We start from the raw sequence: 17404 nt of genomic DNA, 5'->3' as shown, positions 1-17404 counted from the left end.
GAAATCTGTATGCAGGTCAAGAAGCAACAGTTAGAACTGGACATGGAACAACAGACTGGTTCCAAATAGGAAAAGGAGTATGTCAAGGCTGCATATTGTCACCCTGTTTATTTAACTTATATGCAGAGTGGAAGCAAAGTGGAAGTGAAGTCGCTCAGTCATGTCCAACTCTTTGCGACCCCATGGACTGTAGCCTACCAGGCTTCTCTGTCCATGGGATTTTCCCGGCAAGGATACTGGAGTGGGTTGCCATTTCCTTCTCCAATATGCAGAGTACATCATGCGAAATGCCAGGCTGCATGAAGCACAAGCTGGCATCAAGGTTGCTGGGAGAAATAACAATAACCTCAGATATGCAGATGACACCACCCTTATGGCAGAAAGTGAAGAAGAACTAAAGAGCCTCTTGATGAAAGTGAAAGAGGAGAGTGAAAAAGTTGGCTTAAAACTCAACATCCACAAAACGAAGTTCATGGCATCTGGTCCCATCACTTCACGGGAAATAGATGGGGAAACAATGGAAACACTGATAGAATTTTTTTGCGCTCCAAAACCACTGCAGGTGGTGACTGCAACCATGAAATCAAAAGACGCTTGCTCCTTGGAAGAAAAGCTGTGACTAACTTAGCATCTTAAAAATCAGAGACATTACTTTGCCAACAAAGGTCCATCTAGTCAAAGCCATGGTTTTTCCAGTAGTCATGTATGGATGTGAGAGTTGGACCATATAGAAAGCTGAGTGCCAAAGAATTGATACTTTGGAACTGTGGTGTTGGAGAAGACTCTTGAGAGTCCCTTGGACTGCAACGAGATCTAACCACTCCATCCTAAAGGAAATCAGTCCTGAATATTCATTAGAAGAACAGAGGCTGAAGCTGACACTCCAATACTCTGGCCACCTGATGTGAAGAACTGACTCCTTGGAAAAGACCGTGATGCTGGGAAAGACTGAAGGTGGGAGGAGAAGGGGACCACAGAGGATGAGATGGTTGGATGGCAAAACCAACTCGATGGACATGAATTTAAACATGCTCCAGGAGTTGGTGATGGACAGGAAAGCCTGGCGTGCTGCAGTCCATGGGGTCGCAAAGAGTTGGACACTACTGAGCAACTGAACTGAACCGAACTGATAACTGGGTCTGTACTGTCAATTAGTGGGCTGGGCCAAGGATGCTCAATACCCTGAAGTCCTTGGGATGGGCTGCACATGGAAGAATTTCCTGCCCCAAATACCGAGACACCCACACGGAGAAACACTAGTCCCCGCACTCCTTTCACCTGGGCTCTAGGAGCTCTAAATGTGCCCTGACTGCTGTTTCCACTGACTGTCTGATTTGGAGTTTTGAAATAGAAATTTCTTAAGAAACCGTGAGAAAACAGATGGGAAGTGATCAAAGAAAGCAACAAAGCATTAAAAACAGATGAGCCTCAACAGATTTCTGAGTCTAAGAAAGATGAAGTCTATTCAGTCTAGTCAGAGAAGACTTCTTCTTGTTTTTTTAAGCATACAGTTTTCCTGATTGAAACAATATACTAGGTGCAAAGGCCTCGTTTCTGTCCTTGTTCTAAGGACACCACAGCACGTCATCGTTCAGGCTGGCCCAGGTGCTGTCCTAGGTAAGCTTTCCAGAGCCCAAGTCCTAAACCTCTCTCTGTGCATGACACAAAGCACCTCAAGTTTGAATTCACTTCAGCCTCAAGCTTCCCTGGCCTTCTGGGCTCTTCCCAATTTCCAGTTTTTCACACTAACCCCAAGTATCACGTTTGTCTGAGTAAGGTGTGGTCTTCTAATTTGCCTTTTAGGGTAAGGATAAGGCACTGCTAGCCACTATAACAGAGTACTCATAAACTCACATGGTTTAACACAATAAAGTTTGTTATTCACTCATTCAAACTATAAAACAAGTATTCCTTATGGCAGCAACTCTCCTCCAAGTGGCAATTTTGGAGCCTGTGCTCCTTCCTTCTCGGGCGTCCTCATCTTCGATGTGTGGTTTCTCAGGTTGCTGTGTTTCTCTGCATCAAGCCTGCAGAAGAAGAGAGAGCACGGAGGATTGCCTGTGGGTGGTGTTCAAGGGCCAGGCCTGAAATTGCCCCACTTTACTTCTGCTCGCATTCTATTGGCAGGAACCCAGACACATGGCCTTGCCTAGCTGCACGAGAGACTGGGAAATGTAGTCCAGCTGTATGTCTAGGAAGACAAACACTTTGGTTTGATAATCATGCAGTAGCGTCTGCCCATATCCCCTCATGTATGAGTTTTTAGAAATCCTATTGTCATTTTTCTCTACCATTTCTGGTTGATACACAGCAATTTACTGGTTAACAATAAATGGCTTGTTCTTTACAAAGTAAAACATGGGATAACCATCAATTCAGCTGGTCAGTCGTGTCCAACTCTTTGTGACCCCACGGACTGCAGCACGCCAGGCTTGCATGTCCATCACCAACTCCCAGAGCTTACTCAAACTCACATCCATCCAGTTGGTGATGCCATCCAACCATCTCATCCTCTGTCGTCCCCTTCTTCACCCGCCTCCAGTCTTTCCCAGCGTCAGGGTCTTTTCCAAGGAGTCAGTTCTTCACATCAGGTGGCCAAAGTATTGGAATTTCAGCTTCAGCCTCAGTTCTTCTAATGAATATTCAGGACTGATTTCCTTTAGGATGGAGTGGTTAGATCTCATTGCAGTCCAAGGGACTCTCAAGAGTCTTCTCCAACACCATAGTTTCAAAGCATCAATTCTTCAATGCTCAGCTTTCTTTATGGTCCAACTCTCACATCTGTACATAACTACTGGAAAAACCATAGCCCTGACTATGTGGACTTTTGTCGGCAAAGTAATGTCTCTGATTTTTAATATGCTGTCTAAGTTAGTCATAGTTTTTCTTCCAAGGAGTAAGCGTCTTTTAATTTCAAGGCTGAATTCACCACCTGCAGTGATTTTGGAGCCCCCCAAAATAAAATCTGTCACTGTTCCTCTTGTTTCCCATCTATTTGCCATGAAGTGATGGGACCAGATGCCATGAACTTTGTTTTTTGGATGTTGAGTTATAAGTCAACTTTTTCACTCTCCTCTTTTATGGTGAAGAAAGCTGAGCACCGCAGAATTGATGCTTTTGAACTGTGGTGTTGGAGAAGACTCTTGAGAGTCCCTCGGACTGTAAGGAGATCCAATCAATCCATCCTAAAGGAGATCAATCCTGGGTGTTCATTGGAAGGTCTGATGTTGAAGCTGAAACTCTAATACTTTGGCCACCTCATGCGAAGAGTTGACTCATTGGAAAAGACCCTAATGCTGGGTAGGATTGGGGGCGGGAGGAGAAGGGGACGACAGATGATGAGATGGTTGGATGGCATCACTGACTCAATGGACATGGGTTTGGGTAGACTCCGGGAGTTGGTGATGGACAGAAAGGCCTGGTGTGCTGCAATTCATGGAGTCACAAAGAGTCGGACACGACTGAGCGACTGAACTGAACTGAACTGAACTTTTACTTTCATCAAGAGGCTCTTTAGTTTTTCTTCACTTTTTGCCACAAGGTTGGTGTCATCTGCATATCTGAGGTTATTGTTATTTCTCCTGGCAATGTTGATTCCAGCTTGTGTTTCATGCAGCCTGGCATTTCGCATGATGTACTCTGCATGTAAGTTAAACAAACAGGGTGACAATATACAGCCTTGACTTACTCCTTTCCCAATTTGGAACCAGTCTGTTGTTCCATGTCCGGTTTTAACTGTTGCTTCTTGACCTGCATACAGATTTCTCAGGAGGCAGGTAAGGTGGTCTGGTATTCCCATCTCTTGAAGAATTTTCCAGTTTTCTGTGTTGTGACCCATACAGTCAAAGGCTTTGGCATAGTCAATGAAGCAGAAGTAGATGTTTTTTGGAACTGTCTTGCTTTTTCTATGATCCAGCTGCTGCTGCTGCTAAGTCGCTTCGGTCGTGTCCGACTCTGTGCGACCCCATAGACGGCAGCCCACCAGGCTCCCCCTCCCTGGGATTCTCCAGGCAAGAATACTGGAGTGGGTTGTCATTTCCTTCTCCAGTGCATGAAAGGGAAAAGTGAAAGTGAAGTCGCTCAGTCGTGTTTGACTCCTAGCGACCCCATGGACTGTAGCCTACCAGGCTCCTCAGTCCATGGGATTTTCCAGGCAAGAGTCCTGGAGTGGGGTGCCATTGCCTTCTCTCTATGATCCAGCGGATGTTGGCAATTTGATCTCTGATTCCTCTGCCTTTTCTAAATCCAGCTTGAACATCTGGAAGTTCTTGCTTCACATACCATTGAAGCCTGGCTTGGAGAATTTTGAGCATTACTTTGCTAGCATGTGAGATGAGTTCAATTGTGTAGTAGTCTGAACATTCTTTGGCATTGCCTTTCTTTGGGATTGGAATGAAAACTAACCTTTTCCAGTCCTGTAGCCACTGCTGAGTTTTCCAAATTTGCTGGCCTATTGAGTGCAGGACTTTCACAGTACCATCTTTTAGGATTTGAAATAGCTCAACTGGAATTCCATCACCTCCACCAGCTTTGTTCGTGGTGATGCTTCCTAAGGCCCACTTGACTTCAGACTCCAGGATTTCTGGCTCTAAGGATTACCATAGGATCAGCAATTCCACTCTTAGGACACCCATGTATCAGTAGTGTCTTGCATAAAAGGGAAAGACATGAAAGGCTGTACTACCATTTGACTGTTTCTCCTCTGTGTTTGTATCCCTTCCCTTCTCTGATCAGCAACTGTTTGGATCTGTGCTTTGAAACTCAGGGAAGGTTAAGGAGGCTGAATAAAGTCAATATTCTACAAGCAAGAAACAGGGAACACAGAAAGGATCTGTACTCCAGACCCCCACAGAGTCCTGCTCAGTTTTAATTCAGGGAACTGGGCAATTATGACTCTTGTCATAATTGTCAAAATGGGCATAGGACTGACTTAGTTTGGAAAATAGATCCTGAATTGGAAGCATTTCTGAGTTCTAAGTCCTAGATCTGAATCTTGTATGATTAAAATCTCAATCCCAATCCCTTGGTCTGCCATTTAGGTGTAACAGACACAATTAGAAGTAGTTGAAGGAGTGACAGCTGGAATTAAAATAGGCAAAGTGAATCTCATTTCAGAAAAATAGGCCTGAAATCCAGTCTGGACCTGGCACTTTGGGGAGACTTGTAGCCAGGTAGCCAGTTGCCTAGTTTTATAAAAAGTAAGGTTTAGTTACTAGCTGCCAGCAGATATTGTTTTGAGAATGTCTTGTGGCATCCAAGCCTGAGATGACTCACAAAACTCAAGTTTTTAGCAATACAAGGACTAGTCTGAAATTACATCCACAGGGTCACCTAGTTATTTCCTTGGATGTGTGAACCATAGCTACTCTATTTTGACTTTTAATTGTGATAGTCTCCTTAACAGCCAAAGCAGATATCACCATTAATGATGTCAGTGTTTCTCTATGTATGAAAAGATGCAAGAATTGGGACTCATAAATCTTCTGAAAAGATCTAACTCGCTGAAGGCCTGTTCTGCCAGTTTTTCCCAGAGCACAGAGTGCCTCCTTCCTGATTTCCACCCTGAACTCCTTTCAGAGGTGTTGAAGGTCAGCAGCTGCAGTGGCCATGATTTAATCTTTGAGGAATTAGATGGCAAGTGTCAGTTTCCAGTTGGCAGGGCCCCTTCTTGGTCATAAACTTGACCATGATTTGGGGCAGGGGTTGGGGGTGGGGTGGGAGGTGGTATTTCATGATTGTTTCATGCCACGGAGCTGAGAATGTTCATTCTCAGGTCTGGCAAAGATTTTGTTGACAGGCCACTCAATGGGCTGTTACTGGACTAGGCCATAAAACACTATCCAAAATTCTCTGGACCACTTGTCTTACCAGCCTCTTGGTCCAGGAAAACATTCCCTCTTGTTGCCTCTTCCCATATCTAGAGTTACACTTTTACCATTATCGATCTCATATGGAACTATGTATTATTTTTCAGAGGCCTAGCACACATTTGGCAGTGTAAGAAACAGCAATTTTTTCAAACAGGTAAAATACAAATAACATAGCCAGCAGTATTAGTAAAGTCATAAGTAAGACTTATGCTAACAGCTCCCATTAGATGTAGCCCAGTATATCCCAGGTTGCCTGACTTAGTCCATTCTGTATGAATCCTTATCTTCCAGGGAAATTATATATCGGCACTGTCTATAAGGCACATAGCCCAGTTTCCTAGTGTTACTAGGCTATTATCCTTAGTATGATTTAATTGTTTCCAACATAGAGGAGACTTTAAACCTAAATTATCATAGCCTGGTATTATCTATATAAATCCATCCCATTATTGTGGGAGGCTTTTTTCTTTGCTGAAACTTTGCTTGTTCCTCTGATTGAGCTTGAGTAATAAAAAAGTGAAAGTGTTAGTAGCTCAGTGGTGTCCGACTCTTTGCAGCCCCATGGACTGTAGCCCACCAACCTCCTCTGTCCATGAGATTCTCCAGGCAAGAATACTGGAGTGAGCTGCCTTTCCCTTCTCCAGGAGATCCTCCCAACCCAGGGATCAAACCTGGGTCTCCTGCATTGCGGGCAGATTCTTTTACCACTGAGCCACCAGGGAAGCCCTGTATAATAGAAGATAACTCAAATTTATGGCCAGGGTCAGAGCAGGCATTATTAATTGGCCTGGTGAAGGGATTCACTCTAGTAATATCAATGCGTGCTAAGCTGCTTCAGTCGTGTCCGACTCTTTGCGACGCTATGGACTGTAGCCTGCCAGGCTCGTCTGTCCATGGGATTCTCCAGGCAAGAATATTGGAGTGTGTTGCCATTTCCTTCTCCAGGGGCTTTTCCTCACCTAGGGATCAAACTGGGGTCTCTTAAGTCTTCTGCATTGGCAGGTGGGTTCTTTACCTGGGGAGCCCTGTAATATCAATACTGACCTGAATATGACTATATTTTTTCTTTTTAAGTTAATTTTCTCAGAGCCAACCAATCAGAATCTTGGAGTAGAGAAATTCACCAAGGTAACCCAGAGCTAGACACAGGTAACTGACCAAACTCAACAATTGGATTGATTTCTAAAACTAGCATAGGATCATGCCTATGATAGAAAAACATTTGATTTATATGTAAAGGTCCAAGAAGTCAAGAAAACATTATAAATTATCATATGAATCAGGTCCAGCATCTTGGGCAGCTGTCTACTTCTGATGTCATCTTCTTGTCCTAGTTATTGTAGTTTCCTCTGTTTGAATGTCGTTTTAAGGTGAGTTCAGGTTAGGAGTCCTTTCTATAAACTAGTCCAGTGTAGGGGCCTTTGGACGTGGGAATTAATCAACAGTCAATTTCCCTTCAATTTTACTGAGCATGAGCTAGTTAAGAGTACCTGATAAAAAAGTCCTTCCATCTAGGTTGGAGATAGTCCCTTAAATTATGTCTTTTTCCAGTCCTGATTGCATGTCATGAGGCATCTGATCTTCATCCAAAGATAGATTACTGGGATAAGCTTCAGAAACAAACTTAGGATGTTCTTTAAGAATTCAATTAAATTTTACATTAATATGGCATAACAGCAAAGAACTATCTAGGAAATGAGTCTTAGTTGATACAGACCTCCATTAACAAACTGGGATTTAATATTTATTGAAACATCTTTTTCTCTCTAAAATTACCTTCATTTTTACCAAATATAACCAAATTAAAGGTTAGTTTGTTTGCAAAATAGTTCTGCTCTCAATAAATTTGGTCTGATGATTTATATAACCATAATTGATCATAGACTTATGGATTGTTGAAACTTTTATAAAGTCTCAGACTGAACTTTTAAAATAAAACCTTTTAGGGCTGGGAAAGTCACGCCAAAGGCTTATCACAGATTTCGCTTAAAAAATCTAGGCGAATTCTTCTCTTTTCAACGTCTCAAAAATTACATTTTCAAGGTCTCAAAACTTCTACACCTGTTAGTGAGATAACCTTCCTAACTTAACTGATGAAGTTACTGGAAACCTAAGAGTTTTCAATCTCTGGAGGAGTCAAATAGAGAGAAAATATAATTGTTTCAACTCATTTATAACATATAATTTTACCAAATTATCATCATAATTAGTTTGAGGGGGATGTTTTCCCTACTCCCAGAAAACACAGATTCAAACCTGTAATTTTTTCAGATCAGTTCAGTTCAGTCTCTCAGTCATGTCCGACTCCTTGCAACCCAATGGACTGCAGCACACCAGGCTTACCTGTCCATCACCAACTCCTGGACCTACTCAAACTCATGTCCATTGAATCGGTGATGCCATCCAACCATCTCATCCTCTGTTGTCCCCTTCTCCTCCCGCCTTCAATCTTTCCCAGCATCAGGGTCTTTTCCAAGGAGTCGCTTCATCAGGTGGCCAAAGTACTGGAGTTTCAGTTTCAGCTGAATATTCAGGACTGATTTCCTTTAGGATGGACTGGTTTGATCTCCTTGCAGTCCAAGGGACTCTCAAGAGTCTTCTCCAACACCACAGTTCCAAAGCATCAATTCTTCAATGCTCTGCTTTCTTTATGGTCCAACTCTCACATCCATACATGACTACTGGAAAAACTATAGTTTTGATTAGATGGACCTTTGTTGGCAAAGTAATGTCTCTGCTTTTTAATATGCTGCTTAGGTTGGTCATAGCTTTTCTTCCAAGGAGTAAGCGTCTTTTGATTTCATGGCAAACCACCATAAAAGTTACAAGCACTTTCACTGGTTCTTTCAGTCCTTTTGTTAACCTTTGTGAAGTCATCAGTTTTACCATTAGAATACCAGGACGTATCAGAATATTAGGAACTCCATATAATTTCTAGGATATCTACATTAGTAATGTTTACCACACAATGTAACCTGAGAGGATTTATTACTCATTTGATAATATTTCCCATGTAATTTAATTTGGTCAGATTTAGCCAATGCTGGTGGATGTATCACTTAGCTTCCTGATACGTCACAATGGGCGTATATACTGAGGCTTAAGGTCTAGTGAAAGTCAGCTCTGCCACCTTGGACCTAGTTGGCTCTAACCAGTTTTCCTATGGCTGTGTTATTCCTAATAAAATCCATTTATCCAACTATTTGCAAACCAATTATAGAAAATCCTAATCATGCATAACTCTTTTCAGTATTTTTTTTTTCATATCTTCTTCTACTGAAAACACATCTTAACTTCCCAAAAGTATTTTCCACAGTGAGGTACATTTCTTGTTGACATATATGTAACAGAATACAGTCTTATTTGACCTCTAGTAAACCTAGGTACAACAGAGGTATTATACTTATTGATGGTTCTAGAGATATGTCTATGTTACAAGGTATTAATTTAATATTGAATATTTCCCACTTCACATGAACCTGAAATTAATTTAGCTTAATTTAGAATTGTTTGATTTATAAGTGCTTGGAATGGAATGTGAAGGTCACTCAGTCATGTCCAAATCTTTGCAACCCCATGGACTATACAGTCCATGGAATTCTCCAGGCCAGAATATTGGAATAGGTAGCCTTTCCCTTCTCCAGGGGATCTTCCCAACCCAGGGATCGAACCCAGGTCTCCCACATTGCAGGTGGATTCTTTACCAGCTGAGCCACCAGGGAAGCCCTTGTAAGTGCTTACTTTTCTTTAAACCAATTAAATAGAGCTCATTCACAAATTAATTTCAAAAATATTATTCAGAGACAAAGACATACCAAGACATACACATATTCAGACAGACACAAAGCGAGATCTAGCTTCATTTTCTGAACTTAGACATGAATTAGATATTACAAAATAAAATTTACTAGTTTATTTATAACAGTTGGAATAAATAAAAATTTTAAAGACTTCTTCCTGTTTTTCCTCAGTCTCGGGAGTTAGAGATGGTCTAGATAAGTGATCCTGAGAGCCCTGGTATCAAGGCACAGGGAAAGAAAATCAAGTTCTTAGAAAATGGTGGCAGGTCTAAAACAAATGGCGGCCACACAGAGCAGAATGGCCATCACAAATCACAACACAGAATACAGAGTATAAGACACACAGATAAACCTGGCAGTCTTAATCAGACACTTCCTTAAATACAAGATTACAGTCTCTCAGAAAACCTCCTATACAGACACAGAATTTTGGATCCAAGTACTAACAGAGTAAATGAAAATATCTCAGGTCTTCAAAGATTTCAAAGGGAAGAAAGGAAGCCAGGTTCAAAGAAGACAGGAGAGAAGGCAGGAGAGGGGGGCTAACGGGGTGGCCTTACAGACGTCTCCTGCCACCTGCAGATATCCAGGCATTATAGGACTTTACCCTGGGCCTCCAGAGATGGGAGGACTGGAACTCGGCCCTACCAGAAACCAGACCAGACCAGAACAGAACAGAACCAGAATTCAAACCAGAAACCATACCAGAACAGAACCAGAATTCAATTTCTCTGCCAAGCAAAGGGGATCAGCCTCCAATCCTCAGCTCAGGCTGAGGCTCTTCGATCAGATTCCTGCATCCAGGACCAGAGGATTACAAAAAAGGGGAAGTATAGGAAGGGTTAAGGAGAGGGAAGGGGTGAGAGGTCAATAAATTCTCTTGTTCCTTACCTGACCAGGGCACTCTGGCCAGTTGTCCACATCAGGAGGAGACCAGGGACAAAAGGATACCAGTTGTGGCCACTGGGTCTGGTCCATCGGTGGGCAAGCTGGTCCTTGAGTATACCGAGTGGTCAGGATGTCGGTCTCAGCAAAGATGAGTCCCTGGTGGAGTTGCCATTTCTTACAGGATGGGGGACCCCTTCCAGGGCCTGAAAAGTGGGCTCTTGTCTAACATTCAGAAATGAATTGTCTGAGGAGACACATGCTGACAAAGCAAGAGACTTTGTTGGAAAAGAGGCACCCAGGCAGAGAGCAGGAGGGGAAGGAAACCCAGGAGAACAGCTCTGCCATGTGGCTCGCAGTCTCCGGTTTTATGGTGATGGGATTAGTTTCTGGGTTGTCTCTGACAGATCATTCTGACTCAAGAGTACTTCCTGGTGGTGCATGCATTGCTCAGCCAAGATGGATGCTAGAGAGAAGGATTCTGGGAGGCGGTCCAACATGTGGTGTCTCCTTTTGACCTTTCCAAAACTCTTCCTGTTGGTGGTGACTTATTAGTTCCATGTTCCTTACCAGGACCTCCTGTCATAAAACAGCTCATGCAAATAGTTACTATGGTGCCTGGCCAGTGTGGGCGGTTTCAGTCAGTGTGCTTCCCCTAACAGTTGTACTATTTGCAATAGGCAAAAAGTAGAAACAACCCAAATGTCCATCAATGAAATAAATGGATAAACAAATTGTGGTATATACATACAATGGAGAATTATTCAGCCCTAATAAGAAATGAAATACGGATACATGTTATAATGTGGATGAACTTCAAAAATATTATGCTAAGTATAGAAACCAGACATGAAAGGTCACATATTACATAATTCTGTTTTTACAAAATATCCAAATAGAAAAATCCACAGAGATGTAAAGCAGGTTGGTGGTTGCCAGGGAGTAGAGGGAAAGGGAAGTAGAGGGTGACTGCTTGTGTATGGGATCTCCTTTGGGATGAAAATATTTTGCAAGTAGATAGATATGGAGGTTTACAACACTGTGAATGTACTAAATGCCTCTGAATTGTTGACTTTAAAATGGTTAATTTTCATCCCATATTTTGGGGCTGCTCTTCTGAGATGGCCCACATTCTGTTTGTGGACTGTGTTTCTCCCAAGGCTGTTCTCACTTTCTCAGATGACTCTATGCCCTGGGGCTGCTCTTGCCTTTTGAGACAGACCACATGCTGTCTCTGAAATGTGTATCTCTCTAAATAAACTCACTTTCACTTAAATAAAATACAGAAGTTTATTTTATGTTATGTGAATTTTATCTCATTAAAAACTTTATAATGATTCCTGAAAAAAAAGAATAATTTTTGTTTTTAGTGAAGTCTAGCTTTTACTTATTATTCTTTGTTAATTTTTCTGGTCTATATCACATATGAGGGTGCATATCATCTTGGCCTTGTCCAGCAGCTTACTTCATCCTGTGCTCCCTTTGAAGACATTGGGAATTAACTGGTTATTATTCGTTAACTCCTTGGACTCTCCCTTGGGATTTAGGAAATGCATTTCTAACACATAGAGTGATGCTCTGTCAGCCTTCATGTGCTAAACAATGACAATTGACATACCCTGGACCTGGTTATTTTTACTTAGCTACAAGTCTAACTTCCATCCACTTCTGGAGGCTTCTGAACTTTCTTCCCATCATGCCTGCCCACCCCTGCCCTCAGGTGGTGTCTAGGAGGTTGGGAGCTAGGCATTGTCAAGTCTTCCTAGGAACCAGCTCCAGGCTTTTCTACACACAGGGGTCAAATATTCATTACAATTTTAAAAATAGTTTTTAAAAATTCATCATACTCTGCTCATGCTTCAAATAAAATAGCACTTACTATGTTGTTTTATACTTCTTTTAATATAGAACTTTTATTCCTCTAGACTGTAAGTCCATTGAGGGTAAGAATCATGCCTTAATTGCCCCTATATCCTAGCACTTAATATGGTGCCTGATAAAATTTTTGCTCAATAAATATGAACTAAGTGAATGAACAAAATGTAATAACATACAGACAAGAAAAAGATTGTTTTCTCATCAGAATGAAAATCTTGATTGAAGCTATTCTCTTGTAGAGAGAGCAGCTTTTACCTGAAATCAATGTATTGTTCATTCCTGGACATCAGCACAAAAGAACAATTAACCAGGGCTGGCACGAATTATAAGCAGGCAGTCGCAAGAAAAGAAACAAGCTGTGTTATTAACAGGAGCCTAAAACTCAGGAACAGCAAAAGGGGGCAGACCAGGAGTGGTCGAAACACTGGGGGTGGGTGGGCAGGCTCTGCCACAGGCGGTGGGGGAAATCCAGACAGGCAATAAACTCAGCATGCTGATGGGCAGAGGTGGCAGCCTTAGGGAGGCTTATCAAGGGGAAAAGGGACCCCAGAAGTGTTGGGCCTTGGTACGAGGCGGGTGGTGAGGGTGCTATGAGCAGGAGCCATGGGAGAGCCAAATGGGTAGGTGGTCAGCAGCAAGGGGGTCTGGCAGCCATCCAGGCTGTGGGCAAGATTCTGGAAAGAATAGTGAAGTTCAGTGTCCTGGGGAGATGGACTAGAGTGGGCCTTGGCTTCGCAGGACCTGGGTTCTTGCCAAGTTTCCTAAACAGAAAACTGAAGGGGCCCAGACAGGGGTGTTTAGTGAGAACCTAGGTACAGACAAGGCCCGAACTATAGCAGGGCTGGGTGACGGACACCTGGGCTCCTTAAACTCACTCCACGACTGAGGCCAGGCTGGGTCTCCAAGGCTGAGGCAGAAATGAGAATGCAGATGGGACTCAAGTGCTAGAGTCCAAGGTCTAGGGGCTCTTGCAGGACGCACTGGAGAATGAGGAAGGAAGACCTTCAGAGAGCAAAGAGCCATTAAAGTTAGACTTTTGAAAAGCAGACTTACGTGGTTGCCAACCTGGATTCAATGATCAGGCTGGGTATCTATAAATTACTCCACTGGATTCAATGTGTATATGTTTTAAAGATTTTTCTCTCCCCATCGCAAAGTAGATTTACAATCTGAATGACTGAGCTTATTAATTTTAATAACCTTCTCTAGAATGGAAGTATATGAGAGAATGAGAAGTAAGGGCCTATGTCCTGAGGTTCAAGAAGGGAGGGGACCCCCCCCAACATTCACAGCTATGGGGGCTATAGGGGGTCTTCCAGTAACCGTGACCCCAGGATAGGTTGCTTATGCCTCCACTCCCCACCTATCCTGCTGACATGCCTGCTTTCCTGAGGACTCCACACAAATAGAGCTGTCTGTTCTCCTCTTCACTGGTCGGGTTGTTCAACTCTTTCTTTCCCCAGCTCTTAGTAAAGCACCTCAGGCCAGTCCCTGGGGGATCCTTAGTAAATTCTGAATGGAGAGCTGGCTTGGCCAAGGGCTGGCTGCCTTCTTTCCTGCTTGATTTGAGTGTGTTTTTTCAGTCTTCTAAGCAATTTAATGAGTGATCCAGTGCTTTTGCAATAAGTTCCCTTTTCAGATTACATCAGTGTAAGTGAATCCTGATACTTACAGTCAAGAACCCTAGCAGATATAGAAATCAGAGCCTTAAAGAGGTGGCAGGAAACAGACTTTTGGAGAAATGGAGTGCTGGGATTTGTAACCTGCCTGGTTGGAGCTGAAGGTGGTGGAACTCCAGCCAGGAACTCTAGCAGCCTGTGGCTCAAGTAGCAAAACGGCTCCTAAAGTTACCGCCTGCAGATAAGGTGTGGGACTCCAGAGCAGACACTCCCCCGGCCTCCGGCTTTCAGCACAGCTATGGGGCGGTCACATTTAAGCATGTGCCAGTGGCCCTCTGCTCTTCTGCCTCCAAGCTTTCTCCAAAGGCATGGGAGAACGCTCAGCCCATGATCAGTGTCACCAGCTCCCAAATGTGAGACAAATGAACATTCCTGAGGGCAAACCTCAACCAAAAGGGGATGGGAGCCAGTGGGTTAGTGGTTCCTTTCCTTTCCTTCAGAAAAATTTTCAAAGGTCGCTCACACGAGCTTCAGAAGACCCCCAGTGAGCATGAGCCCATCACATTCAGCTGCTTCAGCCCACACCCCCTTTTGATTTTTCTCCCTCCTCTCTCTCACTCTCCTTGCTTTCTGATGGATACCCTAGGTGAACAACCTGAATCCAAATCTGAGTCTCAAACTAACTTTCAGGAGAGCCCAAACTAAGCCAAGGAGCAGGGTGAAAAGAGGAATTAAAGGGTGGGAGGTGGAAAGGGAGGGAGACGGGTGGATGTAGGGTTGCTTCTGCCACACTGGGAAGCTTAAGGAGAAAATGGAAAACCCAGATTCATAAATTCCAGCCCAAGGCATTTATAGAAACCCAGGGACTTTTCAGGACCTTACTAAATGGCTTTCTTCTAGCTCAGTTGCAGGGCTGAAAGAGTCAAAATCAATTATAAACTTTATTGGTCAAATGACAAATTTGTTTAAAAAAAAAAAAATCACGGGCTCCCTACATTTCTAATGTGAAAAATAGGGTATTGACTAGCAAAGAGTGGGACCTCTAAAGTGAGGATATGTGGGAAGTTTGGGAGGACTCAGATTGCCCTGAAACTCTCATCTGCACTGAGTCTTTCTGGCTAGAGAAAGCAGCCCCTCCCTCTGTCTGGTGCAGCTGCTTTGGCCTTGTTTGGAAATCCTGCACAGACCCACCTCAGGCCTTACCTGGCAAGGCGGGGAGTCATGACCCTTACAGTCTCCAGACAGAACGACGTGATTTGTGGCAGATCCCAGCATGCTGGGGAAGGGGGAGATGAAAGTGGTTAATTACATGCTCAGGCTCTGGAGGAGAAAATGTACACACCAAAAGGACAACATGACATTATTAATTTGAATCAACAAAAATCTGAGGTATTCATATTAGAATGAACTATGAGAGAATATGACCAATAAAAGAATACAGTATTAGATTGTCTGGATCTGGAGATTCTCAATTGACTGTCCTCACCTAAGTCACCAATTCTAAGTTCTCATTCTATGCTTGGTCAGCTGAATCATGGATTCCACATTGGTTCCCACTAAATGGAGTTGAGAAGTCAGAAATTCCTCAGACATAAGGAAGGGATGCAGAGAATTGGGGGCACAGAAATGTGGAAAAAGATTCATGTGAGACCTGCCCACTTATTCTGAAAGGACCCAGAAGACATTTCTTTCCCCCACTGTGTAGAGAGACATCTATTTACCAACATGTCTAGTAGGTCAGGTCCTTTTGCCCTGGAATTATGGTTAAGGCTAAAGATTAGGACAGAAGATGCCAAGTAGTGTACATTCTAAACACAGAGTCACCACCCTACCTCCGTGTACGACATGCCAGGGTACCATCCCCACCATTCCCCCTCGCTGTCCCCACAATATGCAGTGGTTCCTGAGAGACACAGGCCAGCCGTTAGGGGATACAGTGTTTGTGATGAGAAGCCATTCGCTGCTTTCACAACTAACGGGTGGGGAAAGGAGAGGGTGCTCTAAGAGAATCCCATGTAAAGAGGAAGCCGAGAAGACTGCAGTTTCAGGTCCTGGTTGGATGCCTGCTTTGCTGACCAGAGGAAGGGAAAGGAGACCTGGGAAAATGGTGGAGCCAGGTCCACGTGTGGAGTGGAGGTGGGCAGTAAGCTTGTACTCCTCTCATTTGGCACAGTAAAGCTCCCCAGCAGCTGGGTGGTCATAGCAGCAGGGAATTCATCTTGAGTTGTCTTGGTGACTCCACACGAGGACAGACTGCCCACCAAAGTCATTCTGGCCACTGGAGGCCAGGGTTGAGTACATTTGGGGAGGATTGAGGGGTGACGGGGAAGTCAGCCAAGCCACAGTCAATCTTGTCCGTCAGTCAGGAGAACGTAGATGCTGGTCTCCACGAGGACCCCCAAGCGCTCACATTACAGCCCGGCATTTGGTGCCTGTCCCAAAGGGGCTCAGAGACCTGCCGAGAAGCGGCAACACTGACGGAAGGGAGGCTGCAGCCTCTCCCTGAGAAGACGGGCGACGTTTGCACCTTTCCTTCTGGTCTTCTCTGCCTGATTGCACCGCCGCCAAAACTCCAAAACTGACACACAGAGGCCTGATCTGAGCTAAAGTGGAAAATTATGACCCTCACCTCTTCCCTACTCCTAAATCAGTTCACAGACAGGGAACAAAGGGAACGTCAAGTTCACCTGAGGAAAGATTCTGTGACAACGCCATGATAATGCGTTAAGAATCTTCTAGCCTTCCCTGAAGGGACCTGTGGTCACTTACTGGTGTGATTCTGTATTGATCAGGGTAGCTGCACTACCTAGATCTTTCAAGGTTTAGCAGACACTGGCTCTAGTATAACATTCATTCTTTGGGACCTAGAATACCACTTTATCCATTGGTCAATGTGAGGCTTTTGGGATCAGGTGATAAATAGATTTTTATTTGGGTCTGTTTCATGGTAGACCCAATGGGACATTTAGCCCATCCCATGGTTTTCTCTCAGTTCCTGGCTAAACAGTTAGAGTAAATAACTTGAGCAACTGGCAGAATCCCTGCCCCGTCTCTTGATCCATGGAGTGAAGACTATTGTCACAGGAAGGACCAAGTAGGAGTCTCTGGAGCCCTCCCAGAGCCATGATGGATGCAGAGATTAATGCAGTCAGCAGCAGCTTCCGGCTTTGAAAGGAGCCAAGAGCAAGAGATGCTTCTGTTGAGGGTCCAAGTCATAATGCAAGCAGCTATGCCCGGTGCCTCTCATGACCCAGCAGATGCAGTGGTGATCAATATTTGTGGTAGACCAAGATTCCACGTGAAGCCACTGGAGAACACCAATGGCAGGATTCTAGTGGGGGCCCTTGGGGTT

General features: G+C 43.8%; 1 long non-coding RNA gene across 1 annotated transcript; it reads right to left on the bottom strand.

Annotated features, from left to right (window-relative positions):
- Positions 1-1858: 1858 nt before the first annotated feature.
- On the bottom strand, positions 1859-15432 carry LOC145506400 (uncharacterized). The gene is made up of 2 exons (XR_014053855.1): positions 15256-15432; positions 1859-2027 (listed from the first exon to the last, which is right to left on the bottom strand). It is a non-coding gene; the product is annotated as an uncharacterized LOC145506400 (long non-coding RNA).
- Between the last annotated feature and the right edge of the window lie 1972 nt (positions 15433-17404).

Source organism: Giraffa tippelskirchi, chromosome 5, assembly GCF_054371585.1.
Source record: "Giraffa tippelskirchi isolate mGirTip1 chromosome 5, T2T-mGirTip1v1.2.pri, whole genome shotgun sequence".
Taxonomy (NCBI): Eukaryota; Metazoa; Chordata; class Mammalia; order Artiodactyla; family Giraffidae; genus Giraffa; species Giraffa tippelskirchi.
The sequence above is the reverse complement of the archived record's forward strand: the minus strand, read 5'-3'. Positions and strand labels throughout refer to the sequence as shown.